The sequence below is a fragment of the Athene cunicularia genome (genome assembly GCF_003259725.1).
Source record: "Athene cunicularia isolate RWA chromosome 8 unlocalized genomic scaffold, athCun1 chr8_part1, whole genome shotgun sequence".
Classification (NCBI taxonomy): domain Eukaryota; kingdom Metazoa; phylum Chordata; class Aves; order Strigiformes; family Strigidae; genus Athene; species Athene cunicularia.
In genome coordinates, this window is record NW_020799109.1 from 11,962,364 (window position 1) to 11,978,665 (window position 16,302).

The window sequence follows — 16,302 nt, forward strand, 5'->3', positions numbered from 1 at the left end:
CTCTGATCCCTGCACCGCCCTGGTCACCGCACCGATCACTGCACCGCCCTGGTCACCGCACCGCTCTGATCCCTGCACCGATCCCTGCACCGCTCTGATCGCTGCACCGCTCTGATCGCTGCACCGCACTGATCACTGCACCGCTCTGATCACTGCACCGCACTGATTACTGCACCGCACTGATCCCTGCACCGCTCTGATCACCGCACCGATCATTGCACCGCCCTGGTCACTGCACCGCATTGATCCCTGCACCGCTCTGATCGCTGCACCGCACTGATCACTGCACCGCACTGCACTAACCACTGCACTGCTCTCATCACCGCACTGCACTAATTACTGCACCACTCTGCTCTAATCACTGCGCTGCACGGCGCTGCACAGCCCTGCTCTCTCCCATCACTGCACCGCACTGCTCCCCCTCCCCTGTCACTGCACCACGCTGCCCCCCTCCATCAGTGCGCTGCACCCCACCGATTCCAGTGGCTGCAGGGCACAGCTCTGCACTTTCCCAGTCTCTGCCTGGCATTACTCCTCATTCAAACCGATTCCCCGCCACTCAGTGGCACCTCCAGATGGCTGCAGTGCCTCCAAGAACTCCCCTACACCGTCCTTCCTCCAGGCATGGCACGGCAGGACCCCTCCGAGCACTGCACTGCCTGTCAGGCTCCGTGTCGTCTCATTGCTCTGCACCACACTGCACCTTCCTCCAGCCAAGACACTGCCAAATCTTGCAGTCACTGCAGCTGTCACACTGTACCACACCTCCCTCCTATCCAGCTGCTGCACCCCAACAGCGACAGGGCATTGCCTAGCCTCGAGTCCCTGCACTGAAGTGCACTGTATCTCCCTTCAGTTACTGCAGTGTCCAACCTCTAAGCACTGCTCAGAACAGCCTCTAACCCCTGCGCTGCTCTGCCCAGCCTAGCCTACAGCCACTACACAGAGCCTGTCTTGCTTCCAGTCACTGCATCACACTGCACCTAGCCATACCACACAGCCCAGTTTAGCACCCAGTCGCTGCCCAGGGTCACCACTTTCACACTATCCTCCAGCTTCTGCAGATTCTCACAACAGTACATACCCAACAAGATCCTGCCCAGCCACTGCATGGCACTGGGTCACCTCCCTGGGCTTCCCAGTGTCGCACAGCCTCCACCACTGGACCACACCAGGCTGCGAGGACCACACTGGGCTGCACACATCAGCTGCCCTCCCACAGCACAGCACAACTCACACCCCGCAGCCGGGCCCGCACGGCCCTCGGCATGCAGCTCCCATCACGTTACTGTCTCCGCCTTCCCACTGCACAGCTGCCACATGAACACTGCAGTGGTGGGGCCAGCCCCCACCTCACGCTTCCCACAGCCACTGGTCCCACAGCCTTGCTGGGTACCCCAACACTCATTAGGCATAGGGCAAGTGAGAAACACAAGTATAAGGCAGCACAGGGAAGGAATGATAAAGAGGGAAATTATTAGGCACAGGGAGGGAAAAGTCATCTGAAAGGAAAGAGACTGTAAGGGATAAAACTGCATCTTCAGGACAGCTAAGCAGCCCGAAGATTTCCTGTTTCCACTCTCCATGAGTCACTGATAACACAGGGAAAACAAAAAGGCACGTGAGTTTAAGGGAAGCTAAGATCATGTCCAGTGTGGTGGCAGCTCCCACTGCAGACAAGCCCAGGTGCCAATGCCGACTGGCTGACAGCTCCTTGGATGGTGCAGGGCTGGCTGAGCACTGCCCAAGCCCGCTCCCCAGCTCTCGGTGAGAGGCAGAGCCCACACAGGTTGCAGGGAGAGCTGGCAGGGGCTCACACAGCCCCATTTCACAGCCAGAAACCCCACTTTGAGTGCAGCACGAGTGAAGTCAATGCAGGTTGGCCACAAGCGTGGCACCCACACAGCCCGGCTGGCAGAGCTGTCACGCTCCTCTGCAGAGACACGGGGGAGACAAGTGCCGCACTAACATCCTATTAGGTTTTTCGGATACCAACAACTTCTAGATGCAGCACAGGAGACAGACTCATGCCAACACCCAGGTATCACCAGCACCAAATATACCCCCAAGTAGGTGGAAAGGGCCCAGGATCACATCCACACAGCCCCATCCACCTGCAGGTTTGCCCCCCCGGCTGCTGCCTGCACCAACCTGCAGCTCCCCAGGGCTGACCCACTCAGAACATTGGTCACTCTCACCCGGCTGAGGCAGCTCCTTCCCTCTGGCTTCACCACAAGCCAGCAGCCAGGGACTAGCTGGGCAGGCTCCTCTGCTGGCCCCGGCTCAGCCACGGGGCTCGTTTCCTCCAGTAACCCCACCGACTCCTGCACTGCGTCACGTCTGGCTGGAGCCGTTTTGCTTTACAAACACTTGCTTTATGCCTGATCCTCTTTGACTCTTCATCCGTGTAAGCTGGGTCTCTTCTCCCTGCCTTGACCCCCTGTGCCCCGGTGACACGGCGCTGCCCGAGACGCCTGCCACCTCCGTGCCACATCTGCTCCAACCATCCTCAAACCTCACCTAAACTGCCCCGGCTCTACTGCTTGCGCACTCAGAGCTTAAAGCCTGCGGTCTGCAGGCAGAGCGGGTGATCTGCTTTTGATGACGAGATAAGCAGGGACCTACAGCAGGAAGCCAGATAACGACAAGGCTGGGGCTTGCCCCTGAGCCTGCATTTGTCACTTGGAAACTCTACCCCCTGTTATCAGGTGTCAGTGTGCTGGAAAGAGCCCAGGATGAAGTCACGCTCCTTGCCAGCCTGGAAGAAACTCAAGAGGCGAGTGCCGTGCATCTCTGGAAATCAGGTACCAGCTCCTGGCAGCTGTCTAACAGCCATGTGATGAATTAAGGCAATGATTAGTGGAGTGATTTGGTTTGAGTAGCAGGACTTCAGTCTGAACATGTTCCTACTTAGCTTACACGTTTCATTCGCAGGCAGATGTCAAGCTGGATGTTGCTAGGAGATCGACAGCAGGGGAATAATTAAGTCTGATTAAATCCTATCGTATTGCCGTGTCGCTTTCCAGAATGCTCTGGAGCTTTTCAAAGCCAAACTGACCAAATGAAAGGGTAAGACCTGTAGCCCATCCTACTCAACAGAACCCACTTGCGGCTGACCCACTGAGCCCGTGGCTGTCCACGTGTCTGCAGAGCATTTCCCGGAGCAATGCCGGCCACGAGCTAAGAAAAAAAAAAGGCTCTGGCAAAGGGCATGGCTGATGGCTGTGTTAGCAGACAACACAGGACAGTCAGGACCAGTCGCTGCCTAGAGTAGGCAGTAAGGGGTCCTACATCCCATGTCTCTACAGCAACCCTGCGTGCTGCTTGGGGTGCTCATGTTGGTTTAGACATAAACCAGTGCCCTCAGCACATATACACACCTGGTTCAAAGCTGTGCAAGGGGCCAGGAGCTGGTTCAGCCGCTCACGTCCCCGGTGGGGCTTGGGCACATCAGGGTGACCATCAGCAAAGTTTCCTCCTTCCCTTCCTCTAGAAGGAGCCCGCCTGGGGCATGCCAAAATTGCTCTGCAAATGCACGTCACATGTGGTGCTGAGCAGCACAAGGCGTTCCTGCTGAAATGATGCCTGCTTGCTTTTTTCTTTCATGGTGGCTGAGCCACACATTATATGGAGTGACACATAAAGGTAAATAACAGCTACAGGTTCTTTTCCCATCAGTAAATAAAGTTTTGTTGTAACTATCTGCATCAGTTGCCAAACACACACACACACGTCAGTCTCTGGACTCACTCTGTAGCGAGACTGCTAATCTCATTTTGACTCTCTGCCCTATAAAAATTCTCATTCTAATACGCGCACTGTAATCCTTGCCCTCAAATTACATGTCATCAAATCAGACCTGATACTAATTAATGTAGCATTTTATTACTAATTAAATACCACTAAATACCACAGCAAAGATCTCTTTCCAGTAATGACTAGATAATGATTACCTCTGCTGATGCACAGGCTTGGGAAATGCAATCTGGGCTGTAACATACTCATATTTTGGCTTTATCTCTCCGGCCAAACTTGTTTAATCTCACACACTCAGTACATATTATTCTTAAACACAGGCTCTGTGTTGAGCGTGATCAGTCTGTGGACAGCACTTTTCATTTCTGGTGTTCTGGCTACTCTAAGAAGAGAAAATGTTAAAACAGCATCGGCAGCAGGCCCACACAAAACAAGTTAAAACAAACTGAACTTGGCTGAAAAATCCTGCCACCCTCCAGATGTTTTCAACAGCAAAGAGCCACACTTACCACTACGGGTGCAGGTAAACACCCAGAGCCTGCCTGGACGGCTCCCCGAGCACTCTGCCTGACTGGACCAGGCTTCGCAGGGTCTTCCTCAGATGAAATGATCCAGTGGTCCCACCCGACACACGGCCGTGCGAGTGCGAGCAGCCGGCCAGCGCACCACTCAACAGTTCAGCTCCTTGCATTAATTCCAATACGCTATGTTTGGTTCACGCATATTTTCCAAGAAAGGAGGTAGGCTTGATTTGAAGACAAGCGTTGGAGACTCCCACCTTTCTGGGTCTGTTTCAGGAGTCCCTCACCCTCACGTTCAGAAGAGCAACCCACATCACTGCGTCTGGCTTCAGCTTGCAGACGTACCATTTTGTTCTGCCTTCTGCTTGATTAAAGAGCCTTTCAGAGCCTGGCATTTTGTCTTTGTGACACTACACATATGCTGCAAGCAAACCCCCTCTCATCTATTTTTCTGATAAGCTAAATATACCGAGTCACTTAATTCTCTTACTGCCAGGCTTTTCCTCCCACCCTCAAGCGATTTTTTGCATTTCTGCTCTAACAGCCTCTGATTTTCCTGAATCCTTTTCAAGATGTAGAATCCCACAATGAGCCTCCCTAATGCTTTGACACGGGATTAAATCCACCTTTTTTTATTCTCTGTCTGAGAGGGCTCTGTTGGTCCTTTCTGCCACAGCATCAGACTAAGCATTCAGGCAGGATTGTCACAAATCTTTTCTGCATCCACTCCTGGCAGGTTAGAGCCACCTGGGCTGACCAGCACGTGTCTCAGCTGCACATCCAGGACCCTGATGCATGGAGTTGGAGGGAACGGGACACCTCCATTCCCACACACCTCCCTCACCCTGTCCCAGGATCATGGATATCATGGCTGCCTCTCCAGTATCGTCCCAGAGCAGTCTGCAAAGGTGGTGCCATGCCTGCAGGTCCTCAGGGGGCTGAGAGACTGTCTGCAGGCAGAGTCTGGTGGGATTTCTCTCCTGCTAGTGGTTGTTTAACCTGGGCAGCCCATGTCTCCTCTTGCCAGCATGCTGATACAGGTTCCTGTAGCCCATTGAGGTCTGGATGCAGACCCCACTTCAGGGGAGAGGGGTGCCACATTTGGGGGGGCTTAGGGACCTGAGCCTGGCAGGCGGGAGGAAGGTTTGCTGAACCCCAGCGAGCTCTGCAGGAGCAGATCCCAGCCCTCAGTAGGTTACTGTGCTGTGAAAGAGAGGAGAGAGCAGAACCAAGTGGTGCCTGCTGGCATCCAGACTGGTTTGAGTGTGATGTCGGGGAAATATTTCACAATGCCTCTTAACATTTTACCCAACCTGCTCTCAGTGACAACAGTCACTGAGGAATCTGGTGCACCGCCTAGTTACTAGGCTGCATAGCACGAAAACAGCCTCTCAAAAATAATAAACTGGGTGGAGTTTCCATCTTTAATTCTGCCCCTTAAAGAAAACAGCTCAAATAGTCTTTATATCTTTGCCATTCGAAGGGTTTTCTTTCTCCCCAGCAGCCCCCTCAGTGAAGCCTGCCTGAGACCTGGGAGTGAAATAGGGAATCTTTCCCAGCCCACGTGCCACTGTCGGGTGTCACAGTGTGCTTCCTTGTGCCGGTGCTGTGGGAACCTGGAAGGAGCCCAGCTCTGGCTGTGCCTGTGCTGCCTCTCTGAAGCCAGAAGCACATAACTGGATTGCTGCCCTTGAGTTTCTGTGATCATTGCTGAATAAACCTGAATTTCAGAGATGGTTGTGATGGCCATGAACCCCGATGGGCTCATCCTGAGCCCTCCAGCCAGGCATTACCCTGTCCCTTTTCATGCCCTAAAAATAGCTGAAAGTAGCAGCCAGAGCAGGCAGGTACCATCCAGCCACTGCCTCCTCTCAAACGGGCATGGCAGGGGTGACCCCATCTCACGTGCTGTTGTGAAGGGGAGGGAATTTGGCACAGCAGTGGCACAAGGAGAGGCTGCAGCTCCCCAAACCAGCCACGTTCGTGCCACAGGCCCAGGTAATTTGCAAACAACATTTTGATGACCTAAAGATCAGCCCTCCTAAACACACATGTTAATGTTTAACAAATACTTGACTGACAAGAGGCCAGAGTAATTCAAAGAGCCAAAGCAATGGGCAGAGAAACAGCAGAGAGACCCAGACTGCTGCTGGGGAGGTAAAAGCACAGCTGAGAGCATCCCGAGTGCTGTATTACACAGCACGGACCTTGCAGGGAAACTCCTCGCTGGGCAAAAGGAAAGGTCTGACTGGTGAGAGCAGAGGCATCTATAGAGTACACTTTGCTTTCTCCACTATCATCAGCAAGACATAGGATTTTAATTAGAAGTATGTATTTTGAAGAATTAATAAGGTTTACAGTAGATTAACAACTATGTACATTGACAGGTAGGTTTTGAGACCTGTCAGTGAGCCAAGTCTGAATGGGAAGACATGAACAGGCAGTGTACCTAGACCCCCAGTGACTGTTTCCTGGTCAAGTACCATTTTATTAAATCAGTTGTCTAGATGACAAGATAAAGTCATACATTTGTGGCTGATAAAATACTGAACAGGCTGCTTGCTTCTACAGCATGACCTGAACGGCCTGATAAAATGATCACAGTCCACAGCACAGCAGTGGGCTGCAAAGGAAGGTTTTTGGGACCAGAGAGGACAGGCTGTACCATAGGGTGGAGGATCTCATGGAAAGAAGGGCAGGTGCTGGGATTAAGATGAAAAAAGCCAAGAGAGAGAGCTGTCCCCCTACACAACTGCTGCTATGAGCCTGCATCTCAGCACCTTGGCTCCAAGAGCCATGAGCCAGAGGCACACAGAGGGGATTTCTGAGCAGACACATGGCAGTGCTTGTGCTTCTACTGGCAAAGCCAGCTTGATGTCTGGTCCAGCTCTCCAAACTTCAGAACCAACACAGAAATCCTGAGGAGCAGCAACACCAGCACAAAAAAGGAGCCAAGGCTTGGAAATGCAGAAAATAAGGCTGTGTGGGCTACTCCACTGCCCCTGGAGAAGGTCTCTTCACTGTTGGGGGGAAGAGAGCACTGCTACGGGCAGCGTGTTAGCCTGGCAGAGGGAAGTGAGGGATCTGAAGGTGAGGAGGAGTTGAAGGCAGAAAAACTCAACCTTGAAATTAAGTACTTTTCTTTGCAGCATGGTCGCTGAAGGCTGCGAGGGCAGCCATCCCCGCCACCTAGCAGCTCACAAATAAGACTAGATGGTCTCAACTTTTAATTTAATTTTTTGATACCTGTGGCTTGGGCACAAAGAAGGGCTGCTGCCTGGTCATGCTTGCTGTTTCACCCTGATTCGTACACATCCTTAGGTTCATTGCTCCTGATCTGTCCAAGCAGCTCCAGCAGCAAAGAAGAAGCCAGGACTGATTCTCACATGACAGAGAAGGCACCGGGGAGGGTGCAGAGGGGCTTAGCCTGAGGACAATCTCACTCACCTGCTCCTCCTGCTCATGCACATGTTTTTCTAAAACCAGGCATGACAGCCTGACCTGGCTCCACAGCATTATACTGCACTCAGCTGCAGGCAGGCTGCCTGCAGCACTGAGCATTGCCAGCCCTTTACCCAGGGAATGCTGTGTTTCCAGACTGGACTTTCAGTGCTTAATTGCACTGGAGCAAGCAAGCCCTTGTGCACCTTCAGCTGGCCCGTTGTGGTGATGGAGCCACATGGCCACAGGTTCCCCTTTCCAGCCTTTTCAACCTGAACCCCATAGCATCTCCACTGCTCCCTGATGCCTGGTGAACTGAAGCCTCTGAACCCGAGTAGCACGCCAGCAATGCAGCAACCAGCTCTGTTGCTTCTACTGGTCTCCCACACGTGCCCAAGTGCCTTGGTGCCAAAACCCACAGCATAAGCACAGCAGGCCATGGCTCTGCTGGTTCAGTCCCCACTTCAGATTTATAAACCTTCCACATTTGTGTCACTCTGATCTTTTCCTCATGTGCCCTGAGGAAATGGCTGGGAGCCAGTGTTGGTCCCAGGTGAGCTGTGCTCCTGCAGCAGCTGAGTTGCGCCCTGTTTGAAATTTCATGATGTCATTTGTCACAGTTTCAGACAAAAATCATGGCTATGTGCCTTTTTTTTTTTGTTTTGCCAGACTGAGGTGGAACTGATAGCATGAGTACTAGCGCATTTCTTTGGACTAAGTCGTTTCACGACACATTTGCTGGCCCCATTTCTTGAAAAAGGAACCAATTTTGCAACACAGCCTGTGCAAGTCGTACTGCAGGCTGGTGGGCCACACTGCCATGGTAAGCAGCTCCCAGGGCAAGTCTTGTCTGCAAAGCAGCAGGCTGCACTCCCTGTGGGGGCGAGTGCCCTTTCTCAAAACCCACTGTGAGGCACCAAGGGACATCAAAACCTCCCCATTTGCACAGCCCTGTGCCCAGAGTGAAATCACTCTTTGCAGCATCCTACCACCTGTTCACCCAATACTGGGGCAAGCATGGTGCTTGGGAAAGGGCCAGTCCCTGGGAAGGTGGTGGGAGGAGGTGCCAGAGCTGTTGGTGCAGGTGCTCCATCCATGGACACGAGAGCCTGGCACGAAGTGCTGAGCTAGCAGGGGCCCAGCCAATGCAGCCCTCTGTGTCCCAGTGCTGGCCCCACTCCTGGGTGCTGAGGCTTATCTGCTCCCTCTTGAGAAAGAGAAGGAAGGAGAGGAGCCACCCAGCACAGGGCGGGCCATAAGGCAGAGCAGGGCCAGTGCAGGAGGGTGTAGGGACTGTGTGTGTGGCACTGCAGGACATGGCCAAGGTTTGGTGCTCTAAGGGGCACAAACACTCTGTGTTTTAGAGATTCAGCATTTGTGGCAACCTGTGTTTTCTTGCAGCTGCTGTGCCTAACAAGGAGTTAGCGCAACTGGGGTTGGCAGGACCCAGGCTAACAGCAACCATGAAGAGGCAGCTGCCAGCCCCAGGCAGGGGACACAGACAGAGGGGGTGCTGCTGCAGCACACCAAACCTCTCTGGGTATATCACCAGCTTTCGCACAATCCCAAAGTAGAAAAGGACTAGAGGAACACTACATCCTCTTGTAGCAAGGGGGGTCCTAAACAGCGTGTGTGCAGAGCTACCAGCCATGGAGAACTCTGCCCCTGTCCCAGCAGCCACAGGGGACAGCCAGGGCAGCAGGTCCCTCATTTCCCACACACTGCAGCTCGGAGGCAGCTGCAGCCCCCCCCCAAGCCAGCCGCAAGAAGGCAGGGACAGAACTCAGGCTCTCCAGCAAAGCTTCCCCACCCTCTTCCCCTTAGAAACCAACTCCCTGTGCCACAGTGGAGGGAGTATGAACTTTCTGAGGCCATCACCTAGACCACAGCTACACTGGGGCAGGCTGGCAGGTCCACAGGGCCAGGCAGAGGTGGCTGCTCAGGGCTGGAGCTTTCCAGGCTTCAGTAACCAGTCGAGGGAGGTTCACACCTGCAGCAGGACTGGTCCTTCCAACACAGGGATGGGGGAAACTAACCACAGCAAGGTGTTGACGTCCTCTCTCAGAGCAGAAAGTTCCTGGTGAATGGGGTAGATTAGCACCACTGATTTGCACAGCAACCCAGACAAGTCCTGTGTTCAGTGTCCAGCACTTGTAACCCATCTGGGTTGGGGTGTGAGCCCTGGTGTGAAGCTGGGCAGAGGAACCTGCCCCAGCGCAGCTCTTCTCTGCCCCAGCCACAGACCCCAGCACTGCTGGGAGTGTTGGGCTTTTTCCCCCTCTGCCAGCACCCAGGACACAGACCTGGTTTGTCACTGTCACCTGCTAGCACTCCCAGCTCTGGACATGAGTCCAGAGCACCAGACACCTGCTTCATGCCAGGCATCTCCAGCAGTGCTGGGGGACCAGCTGCAGACAGGCTTGGCCAAGGGGATAGTCTCTTACCCCAGACCTCCCCCTCCAGCATCTTACCACAGAGTCACCTCTGACTCATCTCTTTGTGCCAGCTGTGTCACCACCCAGGGATCTGCCCTAAAGGGGAGTTTTTGATCCCTTCCTCCATAACGCTTTTCTGAGCCTCAGGCCCTGCAGAAAGGTAAGGCTCCTTAGCTGGAGGGGGGTTCCCCATTTTTGCAACAGCAAGTGACCATGTGCAAGAGTGTTGCTGCCCACACTTCAGACCCACAGCATCATCTGATCAGATACCTCACTCCTCCTTCACAAGCCAGGAAACATCCTCAGGCTCAAGAGCCAGTGAGACCTGGGTGATACATTAAACTGCTCTCTTGAGAGCAGTGAAGCTGTGCAAGTCCAGGAGGGGAAGGATGGAGGTATCCTGCACCAGTAGCAGCTCCCAGCAAGCCCACAGCCACAGCACACAAGCAGTGCTGCTTTTCCTTGGGGGGGATGGTTGTGGCTCTAGCCCCCAGCACACCGTGGCCCTGAGCAGCCTTGCGGGAGGCCCACGCTCCTCCCATCGCACCAGGCAGCTGCGGCTGGAAGAGGCATCTCGTGGTCCGGATGCGAAGCGAGCCTGTCATCTCTCCCTCATCAGCACAGCCAGGCCTAAAAATATCCCAGGAGTGGGCCGATGGTGGCTGTGCTACAGTCTCCATTACGCAGATGGAAATGGCTGGTCCCTGCCAGAGCACCCGGGGCAGCGCCAGCTCCTCTGCCCTGCACCCGTACAGGGTATTGGGATCCTGTGCTGTGCCCCGGTAATCCCTGTAGTGGAGGCGAGCCAGGGACAGAGCGTGGCACAGAGCATCCCAGCCAGGCACAGCATCACTGCTGGGGCTGTCCCAGCCAAGGGGAGAGCAGCAGCGCCACATGCATCATCCCTCCTGTGTCCATGAGACTAATCAGGGAGAGGAAGAGGGGAACAGGGGGTTTGACAGCCTGCTGCCATGAACCCCTAACAGTGATAAGACAGGGTGCTGCCCAGACACCCCATAGCAAGTTGAAAGTACAGCCAGCCAGCCAAAGCTGTCAGCTCTGCAGGTGCAAGTGCAGCGAGACACAGAGCTGGAGGGCAAGTCATGACGGGGGGTGGGGGGGGGCAGCTGCAGCAGGAGAGCAGGCTCAGCCCTCCTCTCACAGGAAAAGCCAGAGAAGCAGAGGAGCATGGCTGAGCTTGCAGCCTGTCCAGAAAGAGGGCTGGCCTTGCGCCCTGTAACACGACAGCAAAGGACAAAGCCATCAGCTCCTCCCTTTCCATCCTTGCACGTCCCAAGCCCACAGGGCCAGTCAGTGAGCATGGCTGCTGACACAGTCAGGCAATCGTTCACCCAATAAACCCGACTGAGTGGGAAAAGTAGCAGAGACACTGCTGGAGGAGCCAGGAGGGACGTGCCAGCTCTTGTAGGAATGGCTTACAGGATAGAAGCACGAATTCAGTCCCAAGCAGAGACTCTGGCTCTGTGACACAGACTCACGTCCAGTAGGCAGAATCCATGCCTTATCCTGGGGCTGCTGGCGGGTCAAGGCAGGAGGGAGGGCTGCTTTGGGAAGGCAAACACAGCCCTGTCAGAGCTACTCTACAGATGGTGGCAGGTTCACCAACCCATCCCCAAGCTGGCTGCACACCAGCCCAGCGTGCCCACGAGAGCTGCCACCCAGGAGGAGCCCATGGTTGGGGCAGGCCACACCGTGGCAGAGTAAACACTGGCCCTGAAGCACTGCCTTTGCAACAGGCAGCAGGCTTCTTCAGAATCCAGCCCTACATGTGGATTAGGAGCCCAGGATCACGCAGGGGCTGACAAGCTCCTACCCAGCTGCTCTGCCAGCTGCTGTCTGAGCTGTCCTGGCACCCCAATCCCATCAGCATCCATGTTGTCCCTCTGTAACCATGTCCTCTCTCTTGCTTCACAGATAGTCAGCAAAATATCTGTCGATCCTCCTCCCAAAGCAGCAGCACACAGGGCACAAGATCTGACCGTCCAGCCCAGCAGCCCTCTCAAGCACGAGCCCTTACTCACTTGCCTTCAGGATACATTTCACATGCTTTCAGCCACTAGACTTGAAGCACCCTCTGCATTCACCACCACTGTGCATGACTGCACTGGGGTACATGAAGCACATCAGCACCCACGTAGGCCCTCTGCCAGCTCGTGTGCAGCTGCAAGGACTGTGGAAGAAGAGGGCTCAGGGCAGCCCTGTCCTCTGGTGCAGCATCCCTCCCGGCAGCACGCAGACACAGCTCAATTTCCTCTGGCCTCCAGGATACCAGCTTAAGGGCCCACTGCAGCCAACACCACCATCACCACTGCTGGGCAGGTACTGGGAGACCCACCATGTGCACCCAGCCCAGCCCACGGGCAGCGTGACTGCTTCCTGCCCTGAGCCACAAGACCCACTCCCTCCATCCGGACGTCCCCTGGTGCTGTGCTGTCCAAGAGGGCCCGCCTGCTGCTCCAGCCCACAGCCAACCCACACTGATTTCATCCCAGCCCATCTGGTGTCCCCAGGATGTCACAAGCATCACTGACCCCAAACTTGAAGCGCCACCCCACACTGTGCTTTCATCAGAGCCCAGGCCAGCAGGGCAACACTCCCAGCACAGCCAAGGCAAAGGCAACACCGGCTGGGCAGCACCTCCCAGAGGGACACGCTCCAGGCACAGGCCTGCCTTGCCACTCCCCACATCAGGACCCTTGGCAGCTCCCAGAGCCCCTGCAGAGCGTTGCCAGGGAGCAGAGACCTGAGCCATCTCACCTGCTTGCAGGACTGCAGGACAGGTTGCGCTGGGAGAGGGGCAAGACCGAAACATCTCTGAGGCACCGGGCAGGGCCCAGCTGTAGCCAGGCATCCGTTCACTGGGAAGGGGAAAGTCTCCCCCAGCACATATCAGGCACCTCCCAAAAACGCTGCACAAGGGCTCTTCTGTCCAGTAGCTCCCAGAGGAAGGATTGAGGTGCTCCAGCCTGACTGGAGAAGGCGTGCGGATCTGCTGTGAGAAATTAGGACAGTCCAGCCCCCAGGCACTGGCCCCACAGCCCCAGCCCCGCACCTCTCGCTGGGAACCATCCGTGCAGCCTCAGCACAGCACAGCCAGCACACGACTGGAGGCTGCTCGTTTGCAGAGTCTGCACATCAGGGCTGCCCTCACAAACTGACAGGGGCTGGGGGACAAAGGTAGGAGGGACCCCAGGCAGCTGCCTCGGGCAGCATGATCCAGAGCAGCAGTGCAGGAGCTGGGGTCCTGGGGAAAGATCCCTCAGCACAGTGGTGCCAAAGTGATGCCCCACACAAGTGAGAGCGCAGTCCAGAAAAGGCAGAGCAGAGGGACAGGAGAGACCTCACTACACTGTACCTTAGCAGGGCTCACCTGGAGAAGCCCTGGGCTCGGCTGGAGAAGGCGAGGAGTGAGAAGCCCTTCCTCGAGCTGGCCCATCAGGTGCTGACGTGCCTGGCTCCCAGCCCAGCAGCTCGGAGCCACGCAGCTCCCATCAACGCTGCCTTTCTTCTCCCTGCCACACAGCCCTTGGCAGCCCCTCAACTGCTCCGGCTGGGGAGGGAGAAGAGCCAAAGTCTGTTTTTCTGTCCCTTTCCCCTTGCCAGGCTCTGTACAGCACTGAGGGCCCAAGTTGGGGCCTCCCTGCTGGGCACAGTGCTGCAGACCCCTGCTCCTACATGGATCCAAGGGGAGCCTTCAGCTCCAATCACCAAGAAAAAGCAAAGCTGGCTCCAGTCCCACTGCAAGGACAGCCATGGATCCAAGCAGGATGCCCCATGTTACCTCTCCGCATAGAAGGGAAAAAGGCAGAATAAGAGTATTAACTCCCCTGCCAGTCCCCGTGGACACCAGCTGTTAAATGGTGTTTGGAAACATCTATCCATCTGGAAAAGGCAGAAGGGACTCAGGACAGACCCGTCTCTGGCTGCCAACACAACTGCTCCCTTCATCCTGCCCTGGCTCTGCTGGGCCTGGACAAGCAAAAGCTGCGTCCCTGCTGTGGAGCCAAGAGACCTGGGCAGCTATCCACCGCAGGCAACCACAGCTCCAACCAGACAGGCTGCTAAGCCCTTCGGTGTAGCTGCTCCTCATTGCCAATTTCCTTGCTCTCAGCAGAACAAACTTGTATCTCCAGCAGCAGCATACCAGCATCACACACCTCTCCTATTTTCCACAGGACCAGCTGCAAGTTAATAGGTCCTCTGCACAAGCAACCTACAGGCAGTCAGCACCCACCACCCACACTGAAGGCACCCATGTTCTGCACTCAGGATAGAGTCACTTTTTTTTTTTTTAATTGCTTGTGGCCATCAGCAATGAAGTTTGAGTTAAGCCCTGTTGTGAGAATAGGCACAAAAATTAACCCAAAAGGTGCAGAGATATTGTATTCAAGAGACACAGCAGCACTTGAGGAAACAAGAATCCAAGCATATTAACTGATATCCAGCCGACATTCACAACCATCTGATCCTCACGTCTGAAGCTTCTCTGGAGGCCCACGGGTACAACACCGTGCCTCCCTTAATTCAGCAAGGCTGTGGACTTGATTCTTGAAGTAGTTCGCTTTGGTCTATAGCATACTTGTACGTAAGGTGTCCAAAACCAGGGGCAGCATCACAGCGCAGTCACAGGTACTGCTTGGACATGAGACTGGCTGGTACAAGTTCTTGAGCTGCCAAGACAGGTCTTTCCTAACTCTAAATGGAGGAATTCAGTCTGGATATGAAAACATCCCAGCACACCAGCCACTCACCTTGCCTACAGCACACGAGGAGGCAGCTCTTCCTTCAGCCAGCAGCGTGGATAAAGACGAGAGCATCCCAGTTTCTGGCGGGCTGTGTCCTCCTGCAGCATGAGGGGCCCACACCGGGTACGCCAGACAGTGACTCACATGGGATTAACTCCCCCAGCTAAAGTAGAGGAGCCCAGACAGCAGTCCTACTTCACTTCTTTCTTGCATTGTGTACCAAAGGTGTTCACAGCCCACTAGAACCATTCATAAAGTGAGAACTTTTCTTAAATGCAGAATTACAGGCCAAGGACACCTCTCCTTCACTCAGTTTTGTCTAGAAACTAACACACATACTATACCATTTAAATCTTTTACCAGTACCATCCCACACATTTCCCTCGTTCGCTAGGTGCTGTCAGAACAGTTTTAACTTTAGCATTGTGGCATTACTCATGCTGCAGCAAGGAGGCTGTGGCGATGTTTCTGCACGGATCTGTCACGAGTTCCTCAAAAGATAGCATCAGGTGAATGTTTCCCATTCCTCTGTAGACCATTCTGGTGAGGTCAAAGGAAACTACTGACACACACTGCCAGTTATGCTCATTACTGGACTCTCATCCCATCTGAAGTGTTGCACTCTTCACTCATCTGAAGGAGAAATCTAAAGCCACTTAAACAGCTTTAACAGCAACGCAAAAAAATGAAGAATGATTATGGGAAAAGAGCAAAAAGGCTTATTTTGACTTTTAGCGATACCCCATGTTGTTCATGTGGAATCTAAAATACTACACACTTTACAGTAACCTAGGGCACACACTTAAAGGTTCTGTGCAACGTCTACAAATTTGTCAGGGAAAAGGACACGCTAACATTTTCCCAAACTACAAAAGCTGGCTCCAGGAATACCTGGCACTTTTGCGTCCAAAGATATAGGCTGAAAGAATGCAATGAATAAGCAATTTTACTCAAGGTCACTTGGTGTATCACTAACAAAAATCCCTGAGCTAAGGTAGAAGAGTCTCCTTTCCTTGATGGCTAGTTCAGCAAGTCTTAACCAGCACTGTGAAATTCAAGAGTGAACACCAAAGAACAGAGCTGTTTGATTCTGCACCCAGGTCAGATTTTCTGATGACTCGTCTTCTGGCACTGCCATTCTCAGCTATGGAGGGAACCTGAAGCATGACCCTGGCTCTGTCCCCATTCTAGTTGAACAGCCATGCTGGACTGAGTACTTAAATAACAAAACTGCTTAGTGTCTCTGAAAGACACCCCAGAACTCACCAGATAAACACTAAGGAGATGAGTATTAGAAAGGAATAATGCTATAGAAAGATTAGAAGCATGATGAGAATTTCCAAGTTACATTGCTTTAGTTCTTAAATTAGTCTACAGATTGTC

At 53.9% G+C, this 16,302-nt stretch overlaps 1 protein-coding gene across 2 annotated transcripts in view; it reads right to left on the reverse strand.

Moving 5' to 3' along the window:
* The window catches only part of ST3GAL3 (ST3 beta-galactoside alpha-2,3-sialyltransferase 3), a 200,384-nt gene extending 187,236 nt beyond the window's left edge, over positions 1-13,148 (reverse strand). Inside the window, exon 1 of one of the 2 annotated variants that reach the window (XM_026853479.1) lies at positions 12,932-13,148. The gene's annotated coding sequence lies outside the window, so the exon portion shown is untranslated. Of the gene's footprint in view, positions 1-2,198; positions 2,295-12,931 lie in introns of those variants that run through there. The other variant, XM_026853480.1, reaches the window with a different exon arrangement.
* Positions 13,149-16,302: the final 3,154 nt, after the last annotated feature.